Below are 25,895 nucleotides of genomic sequence, written 5' to 3' on the forward strand. Positions count from 1 at the left end.
GTATGATGGGAGAAGAAAAGTTTGTGAGACAAATGTTGCATGGGACAATGGGGGCCATAATATGATGTTAGTTGTTTGTTGCTTGGTGGGGTCGCATCAAAGATATGAAGGTCACCTTTGTTTTTTTAAATGGGATGCTATAGTTTGGTACCTATCTTCTGATAGCAGCTATCAAGGCAAACCCAATGATGTGTAACAGTAAGGTCTTTGAAGGTCAACAAAGGTCACAAAGGTGGCATGAACGTCCATTTACAGAAGGTGTTCGAAGTGATGACCATGGTATCAGTGCAGTGCTGCAATCTTCCTATCATGGATTGAGTGGTATTCCTTATCACTTCAGAACTTATTGAAGCACATGCTCTGACAATTCTCTCTCGTATATCGTGGAAATAGTAAATATTCACCGAATATGCCGAATCCATCTAATGTGCCATTGAAATGCAAACACCATTCGATAGTTTCGCAACACAACACTATTAGGAATGGTGAGACTAGTATTGTCGAATCAAGCGAATGTGAATGATGTATTCTTTTAAAGACCAAGTCGATATGATCTCGTTTACAGAGAATGCCAACAAAATTCAGTGAGAGCTAGAGACTTATATGCTGAAAGATACCCTCAACATACTCACCTTACATGCTGTAAATTTAAGTACGTGTATGATAAATTGAAAACAACTAGATCCTTAATGCATCAGAAACATATCCGGCAAAGGAAAGTTACTAACGACAAAATGGATATTGGAACTGTTGCCACTCTGGTTCTAGCTCCTTGTGTTAGTTCACATCAAATCAGAAGCATATGTGGCATGAGCCAGCGTAGTGTTGTTCATGTCCTGCATTGCCTTAAATATCATCCTTACCATATCAGTCTCCACCAAGGTGTAACTGGCATGGATTGTATGCGTCGTATTGAAGTCTGCCAACTTGGTCAACTTCATATTCAGAGGGATGACACATTTATTAATTTTAAATATTTACTGGCGAGACTACATTCACGAACCATGGAAATGTTAATTTGCATAACATTCATTATCGGGCAACTGAAAATCCATATTGGCTGCAGCATGTTGCACACCAGAATCCATGGGCAGTGAATGTATGGTGTGGGATTCTGGAGGACAGAATTATAGGCCCCTATTTCATCGAAGGAAATTTTAATGGTAGGAATTACACCACATTCCTGCAAGAATGTTGTTAAAAGAAATACCTTTAGGAACAGAATATTGTATCAACACAATGGGTGAGCAGCACATTTTTTGCAGATGGCAAGAAATGAGTTGTAGAGAAAATTCTCAAATCATTGGATTGGACATGGAGAAAATGTGTTGTGGCTGGCTCGTTCATCAGATTTGATGCCTTTGGATTTTTTCTTATGGGGATTCATCAAAGACATTTTTTATAAAGATATTCGAACTACACATGAAAAAGTGCTGAAGTGATAAGAAATACCACTGGGTCCACGATAAGAAGAAAAATTAGATAACACATCAAGCTGTTTAGTTAACAAACCACTAAAAGTACAAATGCCAAAATAAAGGTCCTATTTCTTTTTAAAAATTATCAACAAACATAAAATGTTCCATTTGACATTTATGCTGATTTAGAATGTTTGTTATTAAAGATGCACAATTGTCAGAGCAATCCAGAAAATTCATATACAATGAAATATCAAAAACATGATGCAAGTGGTTCTGTTATTATTTAAAAATATAAATAGACATTATAAAAATGCTGTTGTTTGTAGAAGGCCTAATTGTCATATGAAATTTACTGACTGTATTAAAAAAGAGTTTAGAAAATTGGAAGAATTTATTCTGAAATTGAAGAAATGGTATCATAAACTCCTGAAAAACAATCAAGATATTCATGTTCAAAGTAGAGTACAATTTGTGATGTTATTATTCACAGAAAAAATGAAAAGGCTCATCTTTAGGATCATTTAAATTTAGAAATCCATTATTTCATAATTGTAATTTACAGCTGAAACACCCAAGTTTTGTACTAATTTATTTACATAATTTATTAGGATTCGATTTGCATCTGTTTGTGAAAGAAGATTTTTATCTCAAAAAAGATATAGATCTAATACCGATTAATGAACACAGATTTTAGATTTGATAAGAGTACAAAAAGCTTGAAAATGAGGTTTACTGTTACAATTAAATTTATGAATTTATCATTTGAAAAACATTCAAAAAATTTGGAAAAGATCAAATTGGATATATTTTTGAAATCTATTTAGAATATCCAAAAGGATTACATGATTGAAATAAAGATTTATCATTAGCTTCTGAAAATAAAATTGTACCAGGACTAAAGTAAGAAAATAGTTACTTACTCTGAATTACAAACATAATTATGTAGTACACAATAGAAATATTAAACATCATCAAAAATGAAATATGATTGCAATGAAAAATAATCGAAGAATTTTGTGGTTTGAAAGCAAAAATGTATGCTTATAAAGTTGGTGATAAAATAGAGAAAAATTTTTAAGGAGTTAAGACATCAATTGTCAAAAATAGAATAAGCTCAGAAGACTATAAACATTGTTTGTTTACCAACAGAGAGCAGAATAAAAAAATTCATATATTAAAAAGTGAAAATCATGAAACCTATACAGTTGAAATATACAAGAAAGCGAAGAGACCTCATAATGACAAAAGGCGTGTTTTGGAAACTAAAATAGATACATGACCATATGGATGTTACAAACTATAAAAAAAAATTTCTATACAAATGGATATTAATCATGAAGCTCAAGAAAACTACATGAGTTAGAGATAACTGTTAACTGAATCTTCCATTAGTACTTGGTAGAACAACATTATAATAATGTCTTGAAGATGGCCTTGTAAGCCAAAAACCGGTTAACACAATAAAAGTAATACTGTAGAACAAAAGCAAACTAGCACTCCTCATCCATTAGAGATAAATGTTTTATATAAAATTACTGCATGTGCATATTTAAATACTAGATATGGAGAAAAAATTTTGTAGAACTTTTAATGAGTTTAATGTTATTTTACCAGATAGATATTGTAACACAATTACTAATTGGAATTTTAAATTAATAGAAAACCAATAGATGAAACAAATATAAAGGAATGAAATAACTTAAAAATAGAAATAATGAATTACATGATCGGGAATTCATTTTGTGGAAATTTGCACTTTTTGATAGTGAATTTATTTATTCATTTATTTATTTACATTTTTATGTTCACCATAATCCATTTTTTATTTTCTTACATTGACTTTTTTTAAAAAATATTAAATTTATTAAATTGCATATACCTTTTTGTGAGAAAAAAGAATTATTTTATAATAAGTGAATGTCATAACAAAAGATATTAACTTTCATTAATCTTTTAAGTAATTTAATATAAAATTGATGTTTTTAAACGAAAATATATGATTTGATCTAGAATTGTGGTCTATAGTAGATAAAAAGTGTAGGTCCTGGGTAACTTGGATCGTTCCTGAAGCGAGCCAAGTGAGCTCATGACACATGCCATTAGGTTTTCTTCTCATGTGACATTCAGTCTGCAATTTTGAAAATGTATACCTACTTTTTCGACTCTGCTATAAAAGGAGAACTGAAAAAAACCTCATGGAATCAGTAGATGCAGACTTTCATGAAGAAAAATGCCACATGGGACGTCTGTCTCCCTCACCCCACACAGATACTTTATTAATAAATTGCAAAGCTGTTAGAAGTTATTTTGTCAGCTTACAAGTGAATCCTCCAATGATTTTCCATAACTTATTTATGATTATCACTGAAGATCAACTAATTTAAATTTACTCCCATTTTGATAGCCATATTTTAAATTTGCTTAAGAAAACTGCAAAACTTATGGAAAGTCACTGCATAGCAATTGTAGATGTTTATAATATAGTGAGTCATTTTAAAAAATGGGCAAGTGCGATTACAACTCACTCAATGAAGGTTACATAAAAACTTAATTATATATACAGACATTCATCGATTCTGGGAATTGAGAATCCGACAATTTTTGCCTGTTATGAACACTGATAAGGGCAAGATATTGGTCTCAGGGTTTCCAAGACTTTCGAGAATGTTTTTATTTCAATTCTGAAATTGGATAACAAATGACAAAAGAAATAATTTTTCGTGTAATATAATTAATAATTAAAGAAATTTCTCATTCTTTTCCTGTGCTTGTACTATGAAGACTGCCTTCTTTCCAAGTTTCATGATTATACTTGAAAGGGAAGTGCCCCATAGGTTGCAATAAAACAGTTTGTGAGTATCAAAATATGTGACATAAATGGTCATATATTTTGATTATATTGACTTAGAAGCTTAACGTTTCAAGGACCATAAACCTCAGTATGACATATATTTCATTTTAATACATCGACCAATTCCTGAGAAATAGGTGGTTTAGCAAACGGCTGGACAAACAGTCAGATAACTGACACCAAAAAACTGTTTTTTTCGTGCAATTTAATTATGGACTCACAATTTTCCGACTTTTTCCTTTATTTGTACTATGAAACCTTTCTTGTTGTCAAATTCCACGATTCCCTGTCAAGAAGAAGTACCCTATAGGTTCTGATGTATGCATTGATGTCTAACAAAATATGAGACATAAATGACTGCATCTTTTGATAGTAATGACTTAGAAGCTGAACTGTATCCTTTGATTCTAATGACTAACGTTTATTATATCATCAAGGGACCATAGACCTTAGTACGTGACATAAATTTTAATTTGATATATCCACACATTCGTGACAAAAAGGGTGTTGAACCGTCAGATAGACAGACAGACAGACAATACAGTTGTCCTACAATGGTTCTGTTTTCACAGACTGAGGTACAGAGTACTAAAATTGGACTAACAAAAAGAGGACAGGATCTCTCTTTTGGATAGGAGACTGGCAAGAAAAAGTGTTGTCATCATCTGGCCTGACTTACAATTCGCAGATATTTATTGTTATTATTATTTGTTGGGAAGCTTTAGTATAACTCAACAAATACTTTGATTTTTAGTGACTTTTAATGGTCATTTAAACTACACTCCTGGAAATTGAAATAAGAACACCGTGAATTCATTGTCCCAGGAAGGGGAAACTTTATTGACACATTCCTGGGGTCAGATACATCACATGATCACACTGACAGAACCACAGGCACATAGACACAGGCAACAGAGCATGCACAATGTCGGCACTAGTACAGTGTATATCCACCTTTCTCCCATGGAGACGATCGTAGAGATGCTGGATGTAGACCTGTGGAACGGCTTGCCATGCCATTTCCACCTGGCGCCTCAGTTGGACCAGCGTTCGTGCTGGACGTGCAGACCGCGTGAGACGACGCTTCATCCAGTCCCAAACATGCTCAATGGGGGACAGATCCGGAGATCTTGCTGGCCAGGGTAGTTGACTTACACCTTCTAGAGCACGTTGGGTAGCACGGGATACATGCGGACGTGCATTGTCCTGTTGGAACAGCAAGTTCCCTTGCCGGTCTAGGAATGGTAGAACGATGGGTTCGATGACGGTTTGGATGTACCGTGCACTATTCAGTGTCCCCTCGACGATCACCAGTGGTGTACGGCCAGTGTAGGAGATCGCTCCCCACACCATGATGCCGGGTGTTGGCCCTGTGTGCCTCGGTCGTATGCAGTCCTGATTGTGGCGCTCACCTGCACGGCGCCAAACACGCATACGACCATCATTGGCACCAAGGCAGAAGCGACTCTCATCGCTGAAGACGACACGTCTCCATTCGTCCCTCCATTCACGCCTGTCGCGACACCACTGGAGGCGGGCTGCACGATGTTGGGGCGTGAGCGGAAGACGGCTTAACGGTGTGCGGGACCGTAGCCCAGCTTCATGGAGGCGGTTGCGAATGGTCCTCGCCGATACCCCAGGAGCAACAGTGTCCCTAATTTGCTGGGAAGTGGCGGTGCGGTCCCCTACGGCACTGCGTAGGATCCTACGGTCTTGGCGTGCATCCGTGCGTCGCTGCGGTCCGGTCCCAGGTCGACGGGCACGTGCACCTTCCGCCGACCACTGGCGACAACATCGATGTACTGTGGAGACCTCACGCCCCACGTGTTGAGCAATTCGGCGGTACGTCCACCCGGCCTCCCGCATGCCCACTATACGCCCTCGCTCAAAGTCCGTCAACTGCACATACGGTTCACGTCCACGCTGTCGCGGCATGCTACCAGTGTTAAAGACTGCGATGGAACTCCGTATGCCACGGCAAACTGGCTGACACTGACGGCGGCAGTGCACAAATGCTGCGCAGCTAGCGCCATTCGACGGCCAACACCGCGGTTCCTGGTGTGTCTGGTGTGCCGTGCGTGTGATCATTGCTTGTACAGCCCTCTCGCAGTGTCCGGAGCAAGTATGGTGGGTTTGACACACCGGTGTCAATCTGTTCTTTTTTCCATTTCCAGGAGTGTATTCAATATGAATTTAAAAAGGAATACTGAAATTGACAGTTTTGTTGTCAAAGATGAAAATGTAAAGCTGCAAAAACTTCATTTACATATGCATGATCTTCATGGGGAAATTGCATTAATAAAGAAATGATCAAATGTATTGTTCAAAAGGTTTTGCAAATACAAATGAGAAAGCAAAAACTTGTATCAAAGCAGAGTCATTCTAACCAACCTGTTGTTGTTGTGGTCTTCAGTCCTGAGGCTGGTTTGATGCAGCTCTCCTAACCAAACAAACTGTGTTAAATTTAATATGAGCACAGATATTAAAAACATAGGAACCTGGTTTTAAATTATAAGACAATTCCAGGGGCAGATTTGGACTCTGACCAGAATCTATTGGTTATGAACTGTAGATTAAAAGTGAAGAAACTGCAAAAATGTGGTAGTTTAAGGAGATGGGACTTGGATAAACTGTCTAAACCAGACGTTGTACAGAGTTTTAGGGAGAGCATAAGGGAACAATTGACAGGAATAGGGGAAAGAAATACAATAGAAGAAGAATGGGTAGTTTTGATGGATGAAGTAGTGAAGGCAGCAGAGCATCAAGTAGGTAAAAAGACGAGGGATAGTAGAAATCATTGGGTAACAGAAGAAATATTGAATTTAATTGATGAAAGGAGAAAATATAAAAATGCAGTAAATGAAGCAGGCAAAAAGGAATACAAACGTCTCAAAAATGAGATCGACAGGAAGTGCAAAATGGCTAAGCAGGGATAGCTAGAGGACAAATGTAGGGATGTAGAGGCTTATATCACTAGAGGTAAGATAGATACTGCCTACAGCAAAATTAAAGAGACGTTTGGAGAAAAGAGAGCCACTTGTATGAATATCAAGAGCTCATATGGAAACCCAGTTCTAAGCAAAGAAAGGAAAGCAGAAAGGTGGAAGGAGTATATAGAGGGTATATACAAGGGCGATGTACTTGAGAACAATATTATGGAAATAGAAGAGGGTGTAGATGGAGATGATATGGGAGATATGATGCTGCGTGAAGAGTTTGACAGAGCACTGAAAGACCTGCGCCGAAACAAGGCCCCGGGAGTAGATAACATTCCATTAGAACTACTGACGGCCTTGGGAGAGCCAGTCCTGACAAAACTCTACCATTTGGTGAGCAAGATGTACGAGACAGGCGAAATACCCTCAGAGTTCAAGAAGAATACAATAATTCCAATCCCAAAGAAAGCAGGTTTTGACAGATGTGAAACTTACCGAACTATCAGTTTAATAATTCATGGCTGCAAAATACTAACACGAATTCTTTGCACACGAATGGAAAAACTAGTAGACGCCGACCTCGGGGAAGATCAGTTGGGATTCCGTAGAGATACTGGAACACTTGAGCCAATAGTGACCCTACGACTTATATTGGAGGGAAGATTAAGTAAAGGCAAACCTACGTTTCTAGCATTTGTAGACTTAGAGAAAGCTTTTGACAATGTTGACTGGAATACCCTCTTTCAAATTCTAAAGGTGGCAGGGGTAAAATAGAGGGAGCGAAAGGCTATTAACGATTTGTACAGAAATCAGATGGCAGTTATAAGAGTCGAGGGGCATGAAAGGGAAGCAGTGGTTGAGATGGGAGTGAGACAGGGTTGTAACCTATCCCCGATGTTATTCAAACTGTATATTGAGCAAGCAGTGAAGGAAGCAAAAGAAAAATTCGGAGTAGGTATTAAAATCCATGGAGATGAAATAAAAACTTTGACAGAATTACAATGTCATCGGCGAACCTCAGAGACAGGAAAGGACCTGGAAGAGCAGCTGAACGGAATAGACAGTGTCTTGAAAGGAGGGTATAATATGAACATCAACAAAAACAAAACGAGGATAATCGAATGTAGTCGAATTAAGTCGGGTGATGCTGAGGGAATTAGATTAGGAAATGAGACAAAGTAGTAAAGGAGTTTTGCTATTTGGGGAGCATAATAACTGATGATGGTCGAAGTGGAGAGGATATAAAATGTACACTGGCAATGGCAAGGTAAGCGTTTCTGAAGAAGAAAAATTTGTGAACATCAAGTGTAGATTTAAGTGTCAGGAAGTCGTTTCTGAAAGGATTTGTATGGAGTGTAGCCATGGATGGAAGTGAAACATGGACGATAAACAGTTTATACAAGAAGAGAATAGAAGCTTTCGAAATGTGGTGCTACAGAAGATTGCTGAAGATTAGATGGGTAGATCACATAACTAATGAGGAGGTATTGAATAGATTTGGGGAGAAGAGGAGTTTGTGGCACAACTTGACTAGAAGAAGGGATCGGTTGGCAGGACATGTTCTGAGGCATCAAGGGATCACAAATTTAGTATTGGAGGGCAGTGTGGAGGGTAAAAATCGTAGAGGGAGACCAAGAGATGAATACACTAAGCAGATTCAGAAGGATGTGGGTTCAGTAAGTACTGGGAGATGAAGAAGCTTGCTCAGGATGGAGTGGCATAGAGAGATGCATCAAACCAGTCTCAGGACTGAAGACCACAACAACAGGTTATTATTTGACCCCACTGTGAAAAAATTTAGTTGTTATTAGTTCCGTTTCGTTGTTTTCTCATTCCATATCAATGTAATTTCTCGTCATGAATGTATTAAGAACAGTTTGCAGGTCTGCAGGAGACACGTATGCCAAAGTGATGCTGCCATATTGCTTACCTCCGAGTTATTAAAGCATGCCAGTGGAGGTCAAACAAGACAAAAGCGCCCATCAGCTCTTCGAACCATCGCTGTAACTCTCAATTTCTGCAGCAGCAAGGCATGTAGTTATATCAGGAGAAATTTCAGTACATCTCTGCCTATGGAAAGAGATTGAGAAGATTGTACAGTGTTGTAAGTGGGAATCCAGGATTCAGCAAAGAAGCAGCAGTTACACTCAAAATAAAATATCAGCAATTCATGAAGAAGGTCAAGAAATTGCTATGTGCAATGCAGTTTGTTGAAACTGCTATAAGTAAACACATTGACTCTTCGTTTGTTTGGTATGAAGATTATCGTTCTTGCCTTGATTATGGTAGCATACTTGTTGCAAATGAGACACTAACATTTATGGAAACTGTTGTTAACAGTACTTGGAAACTTCTGATTGGTTACTTTGTGGTCGCTGTACTAAGTGTTCTTGAAAAATCCAACCTACTTAATAAGGCTCTAAAGTTTTCTTTTGATACTAGTGTTGACTTGATATTAACAACTTTTGATGGGAATCATGTATATAGTACAATGGTAGGTGTCTAACATGAAAATTTTAACTCACATTGCTTAATCTTCATCTACCTCGAGATCGCTCCTTTAAAAATCTCTCAAAAGGAAAAGATTCAATCTAGATCTACAGGACTACTGTGCATTTCACACTTAAGTGCCTCTCACAGGGTTGATCAAACTATTTCATACTATTTCTCTACCGTTCGACCAAAACAAACACTTCAATCTTGCCATGCCACCTCTGATTTCTCTTATTTCATGCCAACGATCATTTCTCCCTGTGTAGATGGGTGTTAACAAAATTATTTTCACATTCAAGAGGAGAAAGTTAGAGACTGAAATTTCGCGGAAAGATATCGCCGCAAGGAAAAACGCTTTTGTTTTAATAACTGCCACCCCAACTAGTGCATGATATCCGTGACGCGACGCTATTTCGCCTTAATACAAAACGAGCTTCCCTTCTTTGCATTCTGTCAATCCTACCTCATGCGGATCCCACATGCAGCAGTACTCCACAACAGTATGGACAAATGCAGTGAGGTCAGAATGAAATTTTCACTCTGCAGCGGAGTGTGCGCTGATGTGAAACTTCCCTGGCAGATTAAAACATTGTGCCGCACCGAGAATCAAACTCGGGCACTTTGCCTTTCGCAGGCAAGTGCTCTACCAACTGAGTTGGAGTCTCGATCTGGCACACAGTTTTAATCTGCCAGGGAGTTTCATATCTGCGCACACTCCGCTGCAGAGTGAAAATTTCATTCTGGAAACATCCCCTAGGCTGTGGCTAAGCCATGTCTCTGCTATATCCTTTCTTCGAGGAGTGCTAGTTCCGCAAGGTATGTAGGACAGTTTCTGCGAAGTTTCGACGGTAGGAGACGAGGTACTGGTGAAATTAAAGCTATGGGGAGGGGGCGTGAGTCGTGCTTGGGTAGCTCAGTTGGTAGAGCATTTGCCCGCAAAAGGCAAAGGTCCCGAGTTCGAGTCTGGGTTCGGAACAGTTTCAATCTGTCAGGAAGTTACATTGTCAGAATATTTAGAAGATGCAACAGGTCTTCTAAACAAACTGCCTACACTGCTATGAAACACAGTCTTCGGTTTCTCTTCCTCGCAATATTACATTCTGTATGTGGTCGTTCCATTTTAAGGTATTCGTTATTATAACTGCTACGTATTTAGTCGAATTGGCAGCCTTTAGATTTGTGTGAATTTTCGTTTAACCGAAATTCAACGGATTCATTTTAGTACTACTGCGGACGACCTTGCACTTTTTATTATTTAGGGTCAATAGCCTCTTTTTGCACCATCCAGATATGGTGTACAAATCATCTTGCCTTTTGTTTTTATCTTATGATGAATTTACTAAATGGTAAAAAAAGCCTGCTTAAAGTGTCTTTTAAATGTTTTATATACACTCCTGGAAATGGAAAAAAGAACACTTTGACACCGGTGTGTCAGACCCACCATACTTGCTCCGGACACTGCGAGAGGGCTGTACAAGCAATGATCACACGCACGGCACAGCGGACACACCAGAAACCGCGGTGTTGGCCGTCGAATGGCGCTAGCTGCGCAGCGTTTGTGCACCGCCGCCGTCAGTGTCAGCCAGTTTGCCGTGGCATACGGAGCTCCATCGCAGTCTTTAACACTGGTAGCATGCCGCGACAGCGTGGACGTGAACCGTATGTGCAGTTGACGGACTTTGAGCGAGGGCGTATAGTGGGCATGCGGGAGGCCGGGTGGACGTACCGCCGAATTGCTCAACACGTGGGGCGTGAGGTCTCCACAGTACATAGATGTTGTCGCCAGTGCTCGGCGGAAGGTGCACGTGCCCGTCGACCTGGGACCGGACCGCAGCGACGCACGGATGCACGCCAAGACCGTAGGATCCTACGCAGTGCCGTAGGGGACCGCACCGCCACTTCCCAGCAAATTAGGGACACTGTTGCTCCTGGGGTATCGGCGAGGACCATTCGCAACCGTCTCCATGAAGCTGGGCTATGGTCCCGCACACCGTTAGGCCGTCTTCCGCTCACGCCCCAACATCGTGCAGCCCGCCTCCAGTGGTGTCGCGACAGGCGTGAATGGAGGGACGAATGGAGACGTGTCGTCTTCAGCGATGAGAGTCGGTTCTGCCTTGGTGCCAATGATGGTCGTATGCGTGTTTGGCGCCGTGCGGGTGAGCGCCACAATCAGGACTGCATACGACCGAGGCACACAGGGCCAACACCCGGCATCATGGTGTGGGGAGCGATCTCCTACACTGGCCGTACACCACTGGTGATCGTCGAGGGGACACTGAATAGTGCACGGTACATCCAAACCGTCATCGAACCCATCGTTCTACCATTCCGAGACCGGCAAGGGAACTTGCTGTTCCAACAGGACAATGCACGTCCGCGTGTATCCCGTGCCACCCAACGTGCTCTAGAAGGTGTAAGTCAACTACCCTGGCCAGCAAGATCTCCGGATCTGTCCCCCATTGAGCATGTTTGGGACTGGATGAAGCGTCGTCTCACGCGGTCTGCACGTCCAGCACGAACGCTGGTCCAACTGAGGCGCCAGGTGGAAATGGCATGGCAAGCCGTTCCACAGGACTACATCCAGCATCTCTACGATCGTCTTCATGGGAGAATAGCAGCCTGCATTGCTGCGAAAGGTGGATATACACTGTACTAGTGCCGACATTGTGCATGCTCTGTTGCCTGTGTCTATGTGCCTATGGTTCTGTCAGTGTGATCATGTGATGTATCTGACCCCAGGAATGTGTCAATAAAGTTTCCGCTTCCTGGGACAATGAATTCACGGTGTTCTTATTTCAATTTCCAGGAGTGTAGATCCGAAACATCAGAGGGCCTATAACACTTCATGGGGGAACGCAAGATTTTACTTCTGTTTTACTCGATGACTTGCCGTCCATTACTACGAACTGTGACCTTTCCAGTGGGAAATCACGAGTCCAGACACACAACTCCCACGACACTCCACAGGCGCGCAGTTTCATAAGAAGCCGCTTGTGGCGTACAGTATCAGAAGCCTTTCGGAAATGTAGACATATGGAATCAGTTTTAGATCTTATGTCCGTAGCACTCATTACTTCGAGAAAATAAAAAGCTAGTTGTGTTTGACAAGAACGATATTTTCTGAATCCTTGAAGTAATTCATAATGTTCGAACGCAATATATGTTCCATAATGCTACTGCAAATTGACGTTAGTGATACGGATCTGTAATTCATCGGTTTATTCATACTTCATTTCTTGAGCACTGATGTTGTCTGCGGAACTTTCCAGCCTTTACGTCAGATCTTTCGTCGAGCGAGTTGTTATATGTAACGAAACAGTATGGAGCTGTTATATTCCCATACTCTGAAAGGGATCGGTATAAAATCTGGAACGGTGCACTTGCCTTTATTAAATGATTTAAGCTGCTTTGCTGCGCCAAGAGGATCTACGTCTAACTTAATCATGTCGGCAACAGTACTTCATGGAATTCTGGAATATTTTCTCCGTCTTCTTCGGTGAAGGAATTTCGGAAACCGTGTTCAGTAACCCCGACTGAGTGCTACCATCACCTCGGCTAACATGCTATGGATGTGTTGACCATGCCTCCCCACTGGTGTAGTTCACGATAACCCAGAACATCTTCGCATACTCTGCCAGATTTCGAGACAGAGATTCGTCGTGGAAACTATTAAAATCATCTCGCATTGGAGTTCACGCTAAATTTCTAGCTACTGTAAGCCTTTGCCAATCTTGGAGATACTGTATTCTTTTAAATGCGGCACACTTTCTTCGTTTTCTCTGCAACAGCGTTCTAACGCTTTTGTGCGCCAAGTTAAAGCCCCCCTCCTCCCTTCCAGTTCACACGGAAATTCATGAATACGAGACGGATTTGAGACCCACTCCCCATGGTACGCAACACGCGTTAGAACCCACCACCCCCTCTCCCGGTTCTAAACCGTTTAGTGTGCTATGAGGAGTGGGTCTCATATCCGTCTCGTATCCATCTATTTCGTATAAATCTCCTCACTGCTGTCGATACTATTCCGGTTGCCAAGTATAACCTCTGTCCACAGTAACTCACAGGAACTATCTACTTCAATTTAGCTACAAGACAAACCTCTCTTGTTGTTGTTGTTGTGATCTTCAGTCCTGAGACTGGTTTGATCCAGTTCTCCATGCTACTCTATCCTGTGCAAGCTTGCTCATCTCCCAGTACCTACATCCTTCTGAATCTGCGTAGTGTATTCATCTCTTGGTTTCCCTCTACGATTTTTACCCTCCACGCTGCCCTCTAATACTAAATTGGTTATCCCTTGATGCCTCAGAACATGTCCTACCAACCGATCCCTTCTGCTAGTCAAGTTGTGCCACAAACTCCTCTTCTCCCCAATTCTATTCAATACCTCCTCATTAGACCGAGCGTGGTGGCGCAGTGGTTAGACACTGGACTTGCATTCGGGAGGACGACGGTTCAATCCCGCGTCCGGCCATCCTGATTTAGGTTTTCCGTGATTTCCCTAAAATGCTTCAGGCAAATGCCGGTATGGTTCCTTTCAAAGGGCACGGCCGACTTCCTTCCCTAATGCGATGAGACCGATGACCTCGCTGTCTGGTCTCCTTCCCCAAACCAACCAACAACCTCCTCATTACTTTTGTGATCTATCCATCTAATCTTCAACATTCGTCTGTAGCACCACATTTCAAAAGCTTCTAGTCTCTTCTTGTCCAAACTACTTATCGTCCATGTTTCAATTCAATACATGGCTACACTCCATACAAATACTTTCAGAAACGACTTCCTGACGCTTGAATCTATACTTGATGTTCACAAAACCCTCTTCTTCAGAAAGGCTTTCCTTGCCCTTTCCAGTCTACATTTTATATCCTGTCTACTTCGACCATCATCAGTTATTTTGCTCCGCAACTCCTTTACCACTTTAAGAGTCTCATTTCCTAATCTAATTCCCTCAGCATCACCAGACTTAATTCGACTACATTCCATTATCCTCGTTTTGCTTTTGTTGATGTTTATCTTGTATCCTCGTTTCAAGACACTGTCCATTCCGTTCAACTGCTCTTCCAAGTCGTTTGCTGCCTCTGACAGAATCACAATGTTATCGGCAAACCTCAAAGTTTTTATTTCATCTCCGTGGATTTTAATACCTACTCCGAATTTTTCTTTTGTTTCCTTTACTGCTTGCTCAATATACAGATTGAATAACATCAGGGAGAGGCTACAACCCTGTCTCACTTCCTTCCCAACCACTGCTTCCCTTTCATGTCCCTCGACTCTTATAACTGCCATCTGCTTTCTGTACAAATTGTAAATAGTCATTCGCTCTCTATATTTTATCCCTGCCACCTTCAGAATTTGAAAGAGGGTATTCCAGTCAACATTGTCAAAAGCTTTCTCTAAGTCTACAAATGCTAGAAACATAGGTTTGCCTTTCCTTAAACTATCTTCTAAGATAAGTCGTAGGGTCAGTATTGCCCCACGTAATACTACTACGGAATCCAAACTGGTCATCCATAAGGTCGGCTTCTACCAGTTTTTCCATTCGTCTGTAAAGAATTCGAGTTAGTATTTTCCAGTCGTGACTTATTAAACTGATTTTCACATCTGTCAACACCTGCTTTATTTGGGATTGGAATTATTATATTCTTCTTGAAGTCTGAGGGTATTGCGCCTGTCTCATGCATCTTCCTCACCAGATGGTAGAGTTTTGTCAGGACTGGCTCTCCCAAGGCTGCCAGTAGTTCTAATGGAATGTTGTCTACTCCTGGGACCTTGTTTCGACTCAGGTCTTTCAGTGCTCTGTCAAACTCTTCACGCAGTATCATATCCCCCATTTCATCTTCATCTACATCCTCTTCCATTTCAATAATATTGTGCTCAAGTACATCGCCGTTGTATAGAACCTCTATATACTCCTTCCATCTTTCTACTTTCCCTTCCTTGCTTAGAACTGGGTTTCCATCTGAGTTCTTGATATTCATACATGTGGTTCTCTTTTCTCAAAAGGTCTCTTTAATTTTCCTGTAGGCAGTATTTATCTTACCGCTAGTGAGATTAGCCTCTAGCCATCCCTGCTTAGCCATTTTGCACTTCCTGTCGATCTCATTTTTGAAACGTTTGTATTCCTTTTTGCCTGCTTCATTTATTGAATTTTTATATTTTCTCCTTTCATCAACATTTCTTCGGTTACCCAAGGATTTCTACTAGCCCTCGTCTTTTTACCTACTTGATGCACTGCTGCCCTCAAAGCTACCCATTCTTCTTCTACTGTATTTCTTTCCCCCATTTCTGTCAATTGTTCCCTTATGCTCTCCCTGAAACTCTGTACAACCTCTGTTTTAGTCAGTTTATCGAGGTCCCATCTCCTTAAATTCCCAGCTTTTTGCAATTTCTTCAGTTTTAATCTATAGTTCATAACCAATAGATTGTGGTCAGAGTCCACATCTGCCCCTGAAAATATCTTACAATTTAAAACCTGGTTCCTAAATCTCTGTCTTACCATTATATAACCTATCTGATACCTTCTAGTATCTCCAGGCTTCTTCCATGTATACAACCTTCTTTTATGATTCTTGAACCAAGTGTTAGCTATGATTAAGTTATGCTCTGTGCAAAATTCTACCACGCGTCTTCCTCTATCATACTTACCCCCAATCCATATTCACCTACTACGTTTCCTTCTCTTCCTTTTCCTACTATTGAATTATCAGTCACCCATGACCATTAAATTTTCGTCTCCCTTTACTATTTGAATAATTTCTTGTATCTTCTCATACATTTCTTCTATTTCTTCGTCATCTGCAGAGCTAGTTGGCATATAAACTTGTACTACTGTAGTAGGCGTGGGCTTCGTATCTATCTTGGCCGTAATAATGCGTTCACTATGCTGATTGTAGTAGCTTACCCGCATTCCTATTTTCATATTCATTATTAAACCTACTCCTGCATTACCCCTATTTGATTTTGTGTTTATAGCCCTGTATTCACCTGACCAAAAGTCTTGTTCCTCCTGCCACCGAACTTCACTAATTCCCACTATATCTAGCTTTAACCTATCCGTTTCCCTTTTTAAATTTTCTAACATAGCTGCCCGATTAAGGGATCTGACATTCCACACTCCGATCCATAGAATGCCAGTTTTCTTTCTCCTGACAACGACATCCTCTTGAGTAGTCCCCACCAGGAGATCCGAATGGGGGACTATTTTACCTCCAGAATATTTTACCCAAGAGGACGCCATCATCATTTAATCATACAGTAAAGCTGCGTGCCCTCAGGAAAAATTACAGCTGTAGTTTCCCCTTGCTTTCAGCCGTTTGCAGTACCAGCAAAGCAAGGCCGTTTTGGTTATTGTTACAAGGCCAGATCAGTCAATCATCCAGACTGTTGCCCCTGCAACTACTGAAAAGGCTGCTGCCCCTCTTCAGGAACCACAAGTTTGTCTGGCCTCTCAACAGATACCCCTCCGTTGTGGTTGCACCTACGGTACGGCTATCTGTATCGTTGAGGCACGCAAGCCTGCCAACCAACGGCAAGGTCCATGGTTCATGTTGGGGAAAACATTTCTTAACGGCAACAAAGTCGAGGCAACCAACTACGTTTAGTCTATCCTTCCCGAAAAAAAAAAAAATCGACTGAAGATATCTCTGGCTTTACACCGCTTTCAGTACCTGTAACTTTGTGCTTCAGTGTTTTCTATCAGTGCCTGCAGCTCTGGTCTGTCCCAATACTGCTGGAACAATTTACTGTTACAATACCTGTGTTTCCTTTGTCAGTCCTTGTCCTGTGTTCGACCTGCACTCTTTGTGACAGAAACGCATTTTGTGACTCTCTAATCTACACTACTGGCCATTAAAATTGCTTCACCAAGAAGAAATGCAGATGATAAACGGGTATTCATTGGACAAATATATTATACTAGAACTGACATGTGATTACATTTTCACGCAATTTGGGTGCATAGATCCTGAGAAATCAGTACCCAGAACAACCACCTCTGGCCGTAATAACGGCCGTGATACTCCTGGGCATTGAGTCAAACAGAGCTTGGATGGCTTGCTCTACCTCTACCGCGAAAGGCAAAGGTCCCGAGTTCGAGTCTCGGTCCAGCACACAGTTTTAATCTGCCAGGAAGTTTCATATCAGCGCACACTTCGCTGCAGAGTGAAAATCTCCTTGTTGAACCATCTTCTTCCTATCGGTTGTATTTCGCGTCTGTAGCACGTCATCTTCGTGGTGTAGCAATTTTAACGGCCAGTAGTGTAAAAACTCTCACAGTCCAAACCTCAGACCCCCGCTACCTGTGTAGCCGCCTCGTATACCGTACCGAATGTGTAAATTCTTCATTAAAAAGTCAAACACAACGTTTACGAAATCTATTTTACTTCAGTATTTGGAAGTCAGAAATTGTCATTCGGTAAAGATTATGACGTAATCATCGCAGAAACGAAGCTTGCTTACAAAAACAGTATTATTTAAGGGACATAAAATGGGCTGTGCTTAATTTTTATTATGTACTAATAAAATACTTGTGCATTGCTCACTCAGTTTATCAGTTTAATTTAAATACCACATTGTGTTGCCAGATGCAGTTTTTCATGAAACTTTATATGCATACATATTATGTACATTCATTTTCCATCCAAGATGTAATATTCCTAATATGCTTAGATATTGCGTTAGGCAATTATTTTGCAAGAGAAGGAAGGAGTGAAATATTTAGCACTTTGCCCTTTTTCTGGGCTGCTCCAATTAAACGGATTTCAGGAATAGTTACAGCTGGGATTTTATAGTAATTTCTCGAGTCATAATTCACACCATTTAGTACAAATTATTCGCAGATAGAAATTCTTGGGCGAAAGAACTAGTTGAATTCCTTGCATGTAACAGCACTAGCCGACCGAGACAGACGCAGCAACAGGAAAATAACCGCATTTGTGACATTTATGAGTTCCTAACCAGGAGCGAATTTTATTGTACCATCTGTGTGCTTCCGTAGTTTAGTTTGTTGAGTTTCTGCGTGTAAATTTAATATCTAATAGCCACTGTTCTCGCGTTTTCGTTTGCGTCGGAAAGTAAACCGATTTTGTGACATATTACACGTTCCTAATCAGGGGCGAATTATTTAGGTTCACCTGAGTGCTTCGGTAGTTAGGTTTTTGAATATCTGCGTACTACTAGACACGGTTTGTGCGTTTTCGTCAGGGTCTACAGCAGATTTCCGCAGCGTGAGTCGATAGTCCGTTTATCTGCATATTTAAGTTTTCCGCCGTCTTCAGCGACTGCGATTGTTGTATGCGGATGCGAGACGACTTGGTGACACTTCGCTCTCAGCTCCAAGCTGTGATGGCTTCGGTTACACAGCTTGAGGCTGCAGTGGATGGGCGCCACTGTTGTGGGCCGGCCGTGGGGATCCGACGGACGTCCAGCGCGTCAGAGTCCTCCGATCGGTCCTCACTGGTGGCCAACCCAGTCACTGCTCGCACTGAGGCTGACCCCTCACCTGTGGTCGAGTGGGAGGTCGCCCCGGGGCGAAGCAGGCGGCGAAAGACTTCCCAGGCGGCCGCACGTAAGGCCTCCCCGGTAAGTCTGACAAACAGGTTCCAGGCGCTGTCTGTGGCTGACACTGCCGCTGAGCCAGATGCTGTCGCCTGTCCTGTTTCAGAGGAAACCACTCAGCCGGCGAGATCCGGAAAATCGCAGAGGGTGGGATTATTGGTAGTTGGGAGCTCCAACGTTAGGCGCGCTATGGGGCCCCTTAGGGACTTGGCTGATAAGATGGATAAGAAAACCAATGTGCACTCCTTGTGCATACCAGGTGGAGTCATTCCACATGTGGAATTCGTCCTCCCGGATGCCATCAAGAGCACAGGGTGCTGCCAATTGCAGGTGGTTGCTCACGTTGGTACCAATGATGTGTGTCACTTTGGATCAGAAGAGATTCTCTCTGGTTTGGAGCGGCTAACAGAAGTGCTAAAGGCTGCCAGTCTTGCTTGGAAGATGAAAGCAGAGCTGTCCATTTGCAGCATTGTCGACAGGACCGATTGCGGACCCCTGGTACAGAGCCGAGTGGAGGGTCTCAATCAGAGGCTCAGGCGGTTCTGCGACCTTGTAGACTGCATATTCCTCGACTTGCGCCAAAGGGTGGTTGGGTTTCGGGTTCTGCTGAATAGGTCAGTTGTCCACTATACACAGGAGGTGGCTACACGGGTAGCAGAGGCTGTGTGGCGTGGACTGGGCGGTTTTTAGGTTAGAAGGTCTCGGGAAAACACAAGAAGTGCTTCAGTCACAAAGCGTGCAGGCTGAACACATGAAGAACGTAGATACAGGAGCCATCGGTGTAACAGTTGCAAATTGTCGTAGCTTTGATGGGAAAGTAACAGGGCTTCAAGCGCTAATAGAATGCACTGACGTTGAAATCGTTATAGGCACTGAAAGCTGGGTAAGGCCGGATACAAGCTCAGCCGAAATTTTTGCGAAGAACCTAACTGTGTTCCGAAAGGATAGGCTAAACACGGTTGGCGGTAGCGTGTTTGTTGCTATTAGAAATAGTTCAACTTGTCGCGAAATTGAAGTAGATACTTCCTGTGAGCAGAGGTCATTGTAGGCAACCGGAATAAAATAATAATTGGATCATTTTACCGACCACCCAATTCAGATGATACAGTTGCTGAAAGGTTCAAAGAAAACATGAGATTGATTTCAAACACGTACCCGACTCATACGATAATAGTTCGTGGCGACTTTAATTTACCCTCGATATGCTGGCGAAAATACGTGTTTACTTCCAGGAGGTACGCGTAAAATATCCGGAATTGTGCTAAACGCATTCTCTGAAAATTACTTCGAGCAGCTAGTTCATGAGCCCACGAGAATAGTAAACGGATGTGAAAACAGACTTGAGCGCTTAGCAACAAATAATCCTGAGTTAATAACGAGCATCAAAACCGATTAGTGAACACAGGGTTGTCGTTGCGAGATTGAATACTGTAATCCCAAAATACTCGAAAAATAAGCGAAAAATATACCCATTCAAAAAAGCAGATAAAAATACACTTGATGCCTTCCTGACAGACAATCTCCACTCATTCCAAATTAATAATTTTAGTATCGGCAGCAACTAAAAGATTGATACCAAATAAACTAACAAACAGCGGATCTGATCCTCCTTGGTACAGACAATGGGTCAGAACACTGTTTCAGAAACAACGAAACAAATATGCCAAATTTAAACAGACGCAAAATCCCCAAGATTGGCGATCTTTTACAGAAGCTCGAAATTTAGCCAGGACTTCAATGCGAGATGCATATAACAGTTTTCACAACGAAACTTTGTCTCGAAACCCGGCAGAAAATCCAAAGAGATTCTGGTCGTATGTGAAGCAAGTTAGCGGCAAGAAACAATCAATGCCTTCTCTGCGCGATAGCAATCGAGATACGATCGAAGACAGTGCTGCCAAAGCAGAGTTACTAAACACAGCCTTCTGAAACTCCTCCACAAAAGAAGACGAAGTAAATATTCCAGAATTCGAATCGAGAACTGCTGCCAACATGAGTAACTTACAAGAAAATGTCCTCGGAGTAGTGAAGCAACTTAAATCCCTTAATAAAAGAAAGTCTTCTGGTCCAGACTGTACACCAATTAGGTTCCTTTAGGAGTATGCTGATTCATTAGCCCCATACTTAACAATCATATACAACCGTTCGCTGGACGAAAGGTCCGTACCCAAAGACTGGAAAGTTGCACAGATCACACCACTATTCAAGTAGTAGGAGTACTCCACTAAATTACAGGCCCATATCGTTAATGTTCGAAATGCAGCAGGATTTTAGAACACATATTGTGTTCAAACATTATGAATTACCTCGAAGGAAACGGTCTATTGACACACAGTCAACATGGGTTTAGAAAACATCGTTCTTGTGAAACACATCTAGCTCTTTATTCACATGAAGTGTTGAGTGCTATTGACAAGGGATTTCAGATCGATTCCTTATTTCTGGATTTCCGGAAGGCTTTTGACACTGTACCACACAAGCGACTTGTAGTGAAATGACGTGCTTATGGAAATCGTCTCAGTTATGTGACTGGATTTGTGATTTCCTGTCAGAGAGGTCACAGTTCGTAGTAATTGATGGAAAGTCATCGAGTAAAAGTGATTTCTGGCGTTCCCCAAGGTAGCACTATAGGCCCTCTGCTGTTCTTTATCTACGCAAACGATCTGGGAGACAACCTGAGCAGCCGTCTTCGGTTGTTTGCAGATGACGCCGTCGTTTATCGACTAATAACGTCATCAGAAGATCAAAAAAAACTGCAAAAGGATTTAGAAAAGATGTCTGAATGGTGCAAAAAGTGGCAGTTGGCCTTAAATAACGAAAAGTGTGAGGTCATCCACATGAGTGCTAAAAGGAACTCGTTAAACTTCGGTTACACGATAAATCTGTATAATCTAAAAGCCGTAAATTCAACTAAATACCTAGGTATTACAATTACAAAAACTTACGTTGGAAGGAACACATAGAAAATGTTGTAGGGAAGACTAACCAAAGTGATTTTATTGGCAGGACACTTGGAAAATGTAATAGACCTACTATGGAGACTGCCTACACGACGCTTGTCCGTCCTCTTTTAGAATACTGTTGCACGGTGTGGGATCCTTACCAGATAGGACTGACGGAGTACATCGAAAATGTTCAATGAAAGGCAGTGCGTTTTGAATTATCACGACAAATGGGAGAGAGTGTCACAGAAATGATACAGGATTTCGGCTGGACATCATTAAAAGAAAGGCGTTTTCCGTTGCGAAGGAATCTTCTCACGAAATTCCAGTCACCAACTTTCTTCTCTGAATGCAAAAATATTTTGTTGACACTGACCTACAAATGGAAGAACGATCACCACGATATAATAATGGAAATCAGATATAGGTGTTCATTGTTTCCGCGCGCTATACGAGATTAGAATAATAGAGAATTGTGAAGGTGGTTCGATGAACCCTCCGCCAGGCACTTAAATGTGATTTGCAGAGTATCCATGTAGATGTAGAACAGGTGTGTTTACACTAGGGCTTTCTTCGTTTACTCCAATTAATGTGGCCATGAGATCTAAGTACTGGTTACAGATTTATAAGAAACATATTCCCAGACCTAGGCTTTGCACGTAGGCAGTATAGCGTGCCCAGCGCGTATCCTTAATGGAGCACGCTTCTGATAATTGCTAATACAGAAATATTCACGTCGAATGCCAACGACATACATTGGCACCATGCCAAGGTTGCCCAACTTACATCTGTGGTGAGAGGAGCCGGCCGTTGTGGCCGAGCGGTTCTAGGCGCTTCAGTCTGGAACCGCGCGACCACTACGGTCGCAGGTTCGAATCCTGCCTCGGGCATGGATGTGTGTGATGTCCTTAGGTTAGTTAGGTTTAAGTAGTTCTAAGCTCTAGGGGACTGATGACCTCAGAAGTTAAGTCCCATAGTGTTCAGAGCCATTTGAACCTTTTTTGTGGTCGGAGGTTGGTCCCTTCCTGTTCACGCCGTATACTAACAATGTTACAGTCAATATTAACAGTACAAACTAAAAAAATAACTAAACTACGTCCGAACAGGCCATGAAGGCCCAACGGGACCGACCGGCCGCCGTGTCCTCCTCAGACACAGGTATCACTGGATATGTGGTGAGCACACCGCTTTCCCGGCCGTATGTCAGTTTAAGAGACCGGAGCTGCCGCTTCACAATGAAGTAGCTTCTCAGTTTGCCTCACAAGGGCTGAGTGCATACTGCTTATCCACGGCGCTTGGCAAACTGTATGGTCACCAATCCGAGTGATAGCCCAGCCCGACAAGGCTTAACTTCGGTGATCTGACGGGAGACGGTATGACTACTGTGGCAAGGCCGTTGCCAACATTAATAGCTAGCAGATGATGCAGTAATGTACAATAAATTACTGTCTAGAAAAAAGTTGCGTAAATGTTCAGTGAGATCTGGATAACATTTCAAAGTGGTAAAACAATTGGCAACTTGCTGTAGATTTTCAGAAACGTAAAACTTTGCACTTCACGAAATGAGAAGAAAACATAGTGAACTATGATTACAACATAAATGGGTCACAGCTGGAAACGACCAACTCGTACAAGTGCCTGGGTGCAAAAATTTCTGGGGATATTATATTCCCTGAGTTGTATAATTAAAGCAGGTGGTGTACCGCAGTTCGTTGGTAGAATACTAGGAAAATGGAATCAGCCTAAAAATGAGACCGATTACAGACCACTTGCGCAACCCACCCGAGAGTATTACTCAAGTGGATGGAATCCAAACCGAATAAGACCACTAACGGATTTTTCACAGCCTAAAAGGACAACGTGAATTGGAATGCTGAAATAAGGTAAACTTTCAGACGCTTGAAACGACGCAAAATACCCCGTGGCAGCCTACTTACACATTTTCCGTATTCCTCACTTGAACCTGTTTATTGCAAAGTCGTGGGATAGCTGCTACTATCGTCTGAGGCCTCAGTTTCTGGGTGTAACGCAGCACTTCACGTGGGGAGAAAGAGTGAGCCGCGTTGCCTCCCATAATGCGAGCGTCCTCGGTGCAGGATTTTGTCCAAGAGGAACTGACCTGTCGATTACTTCGCAAAAACATTCGATGATATTTATCTCGGGCGATCTGGACAGCCAAATCATTCGCTCCAGTTATACAGAACGCCCTTCAAACTATTGTAGGGAACTATTGTAGCCTGGTGACATGGCGCATTTTCATCCATAAAAATAGCATCGCTGTTTGAGAGCTTAACGAATGGCTGCAAGTGGCCTCCAAGTAGCCGAACATAACCATTTGCAGCGAGTGACAATTTCAGTGGCCCATCCCATGTAAGCACGTCCCACACGACTGTGCCTCGCTGGGCTACTTGGGTGCACAGCTTTGTGGGGTCTGCGCCGCTCTCGAACGCTGCCGTCAGCTCTTATCGACTGAAATCGACCTGGCCGCGGTTTTCCAGTTGTCTAGGATTCACGCGACATGCACACGAGCTCAGCAGAGGCTGTGCCGCTAGTAAAGGCACCCGTGTCGTTCGTCTGCTACCGTAGCCCATTGTCGCCAAATTTCGCCGCACTGCCCTAACGGGTACATTCTTCGTAAGTTGCACATCGATTTTTGCGATTACTTGACGCAGTCTTATTGACTGTTAGCATTGACAACTCTACTCGAAAGCCGCTGCTATCGGGAATTAAGTGAAGGCCGTCGCCCACTGAGTTGCCGTGGTGACAGGTAATGCCTGAAATTCTCAAATATGCTGTTCTCGGCACACTCTTTACACTCAGAATACAGAGCTCCCCGTCGATTTCCGACACGGAATGTCGAATGTGACTGGCTGCAGCTACGTTCAATGTCTGTTAATCCCTGGCGATAACGTCGGAAACCTTTCCACGCGGATCACCTGAGCACAAAAGACAGCTCCGCCAATGCAGTGCCCTTTTAAACATTGTGTACGCGACACCAACGCCGTCTCTATTTGTGTACATCGCTATCCGATGACGTCTGTCACCTCAGTGCGCTACATTTTCCACGACGACGAGAGTCGATTAGTTACGGGGCGCACATAGGCTTTCGATCGTTTAATCTTCCTGTGCTGCATTCGCGTATTGAACAGGAAGAAGCCCTAATAGCTGTTACAACGGGAAGTACGCTTCGCCATGCGCTCGACAGTAATTTGCAGACTGTGGATGTAGATTCCACGATGTACACACAATGGAAAAGCAGGTAGGAAGGACGTAAACACGTCGCTCAGCGCAGCGAACTTACGTTTGCGGAGAATCCGGTTTCCTCAGCGTCGGCGCGGCGGGGGCATCACGTGCGCAGTAAGACCCCGGCCGAGGCCGAGGCCGCGTCACCGCAGCGCACCGCGCATGCGCTGAGCCCGCTTCCTCTTGCGCAACACGCCACAGCCGCTACGACGTCACGCCAGCTGGCGCCACGCCACGGCAGAGCGCTGTCCCTGTCCTCAGGTCTTGCCTTCAGCAAGGTCGGCCCCAGGGAGGCAGAGGCGAACCACTGCCAAGGGCGACAGGTTTCTCGGTGCGGGGAAATCTGTAATTTGGTTTGGAAAGGATGAATTACACAACACAGTGAAGGTTTTGCATTAATAAAGAAGTGCGAGAATAAGTTGAAGTATAAACCATTTCTAATGTCTCTTGCAGC

The 25,895-nt window shown here is 42.5% G+C and overlaps 1 protein-coding gene across 1 annotated transcript in view; it reads right to left on the reverse strand.

The window, feature by feature from the left end:
* LOC126425223 (uncharacterized) overlaps positions 1 to 25,544 on the reverse strand; it is a 132,921-nt gene extending 107,377 nt beyond the window's left edge. The window contains exon 1 of the mRNA XM_050088181.1: positions 25,500 to 25,544. The gene's annotated coding sequence lies outside the window, so the exon portion shown is untranslated. The remainder of the gene's footprint in view (positions 1 to 25,499) is intronic.
* Between the last annotated feature and the right edge of the window lie 351 nt (positions 25,545 to 25,895).

Source organism: Schistocerca serialis, chromosome 10 (assembly GCF_023864345.2).
Source record: "Schistocerca serialis cubense isolate TAMUIC-IGC-003099 chromosome 10, iqSchSeri2.2, whole genome shotgun sequence".
Taxonomy (NCBI): Eukaryota; Metazoa; Arthropoda; class Insecta; order Orthoptera; family Acrididae; genus Schistocerca; species Schistocerca serialis.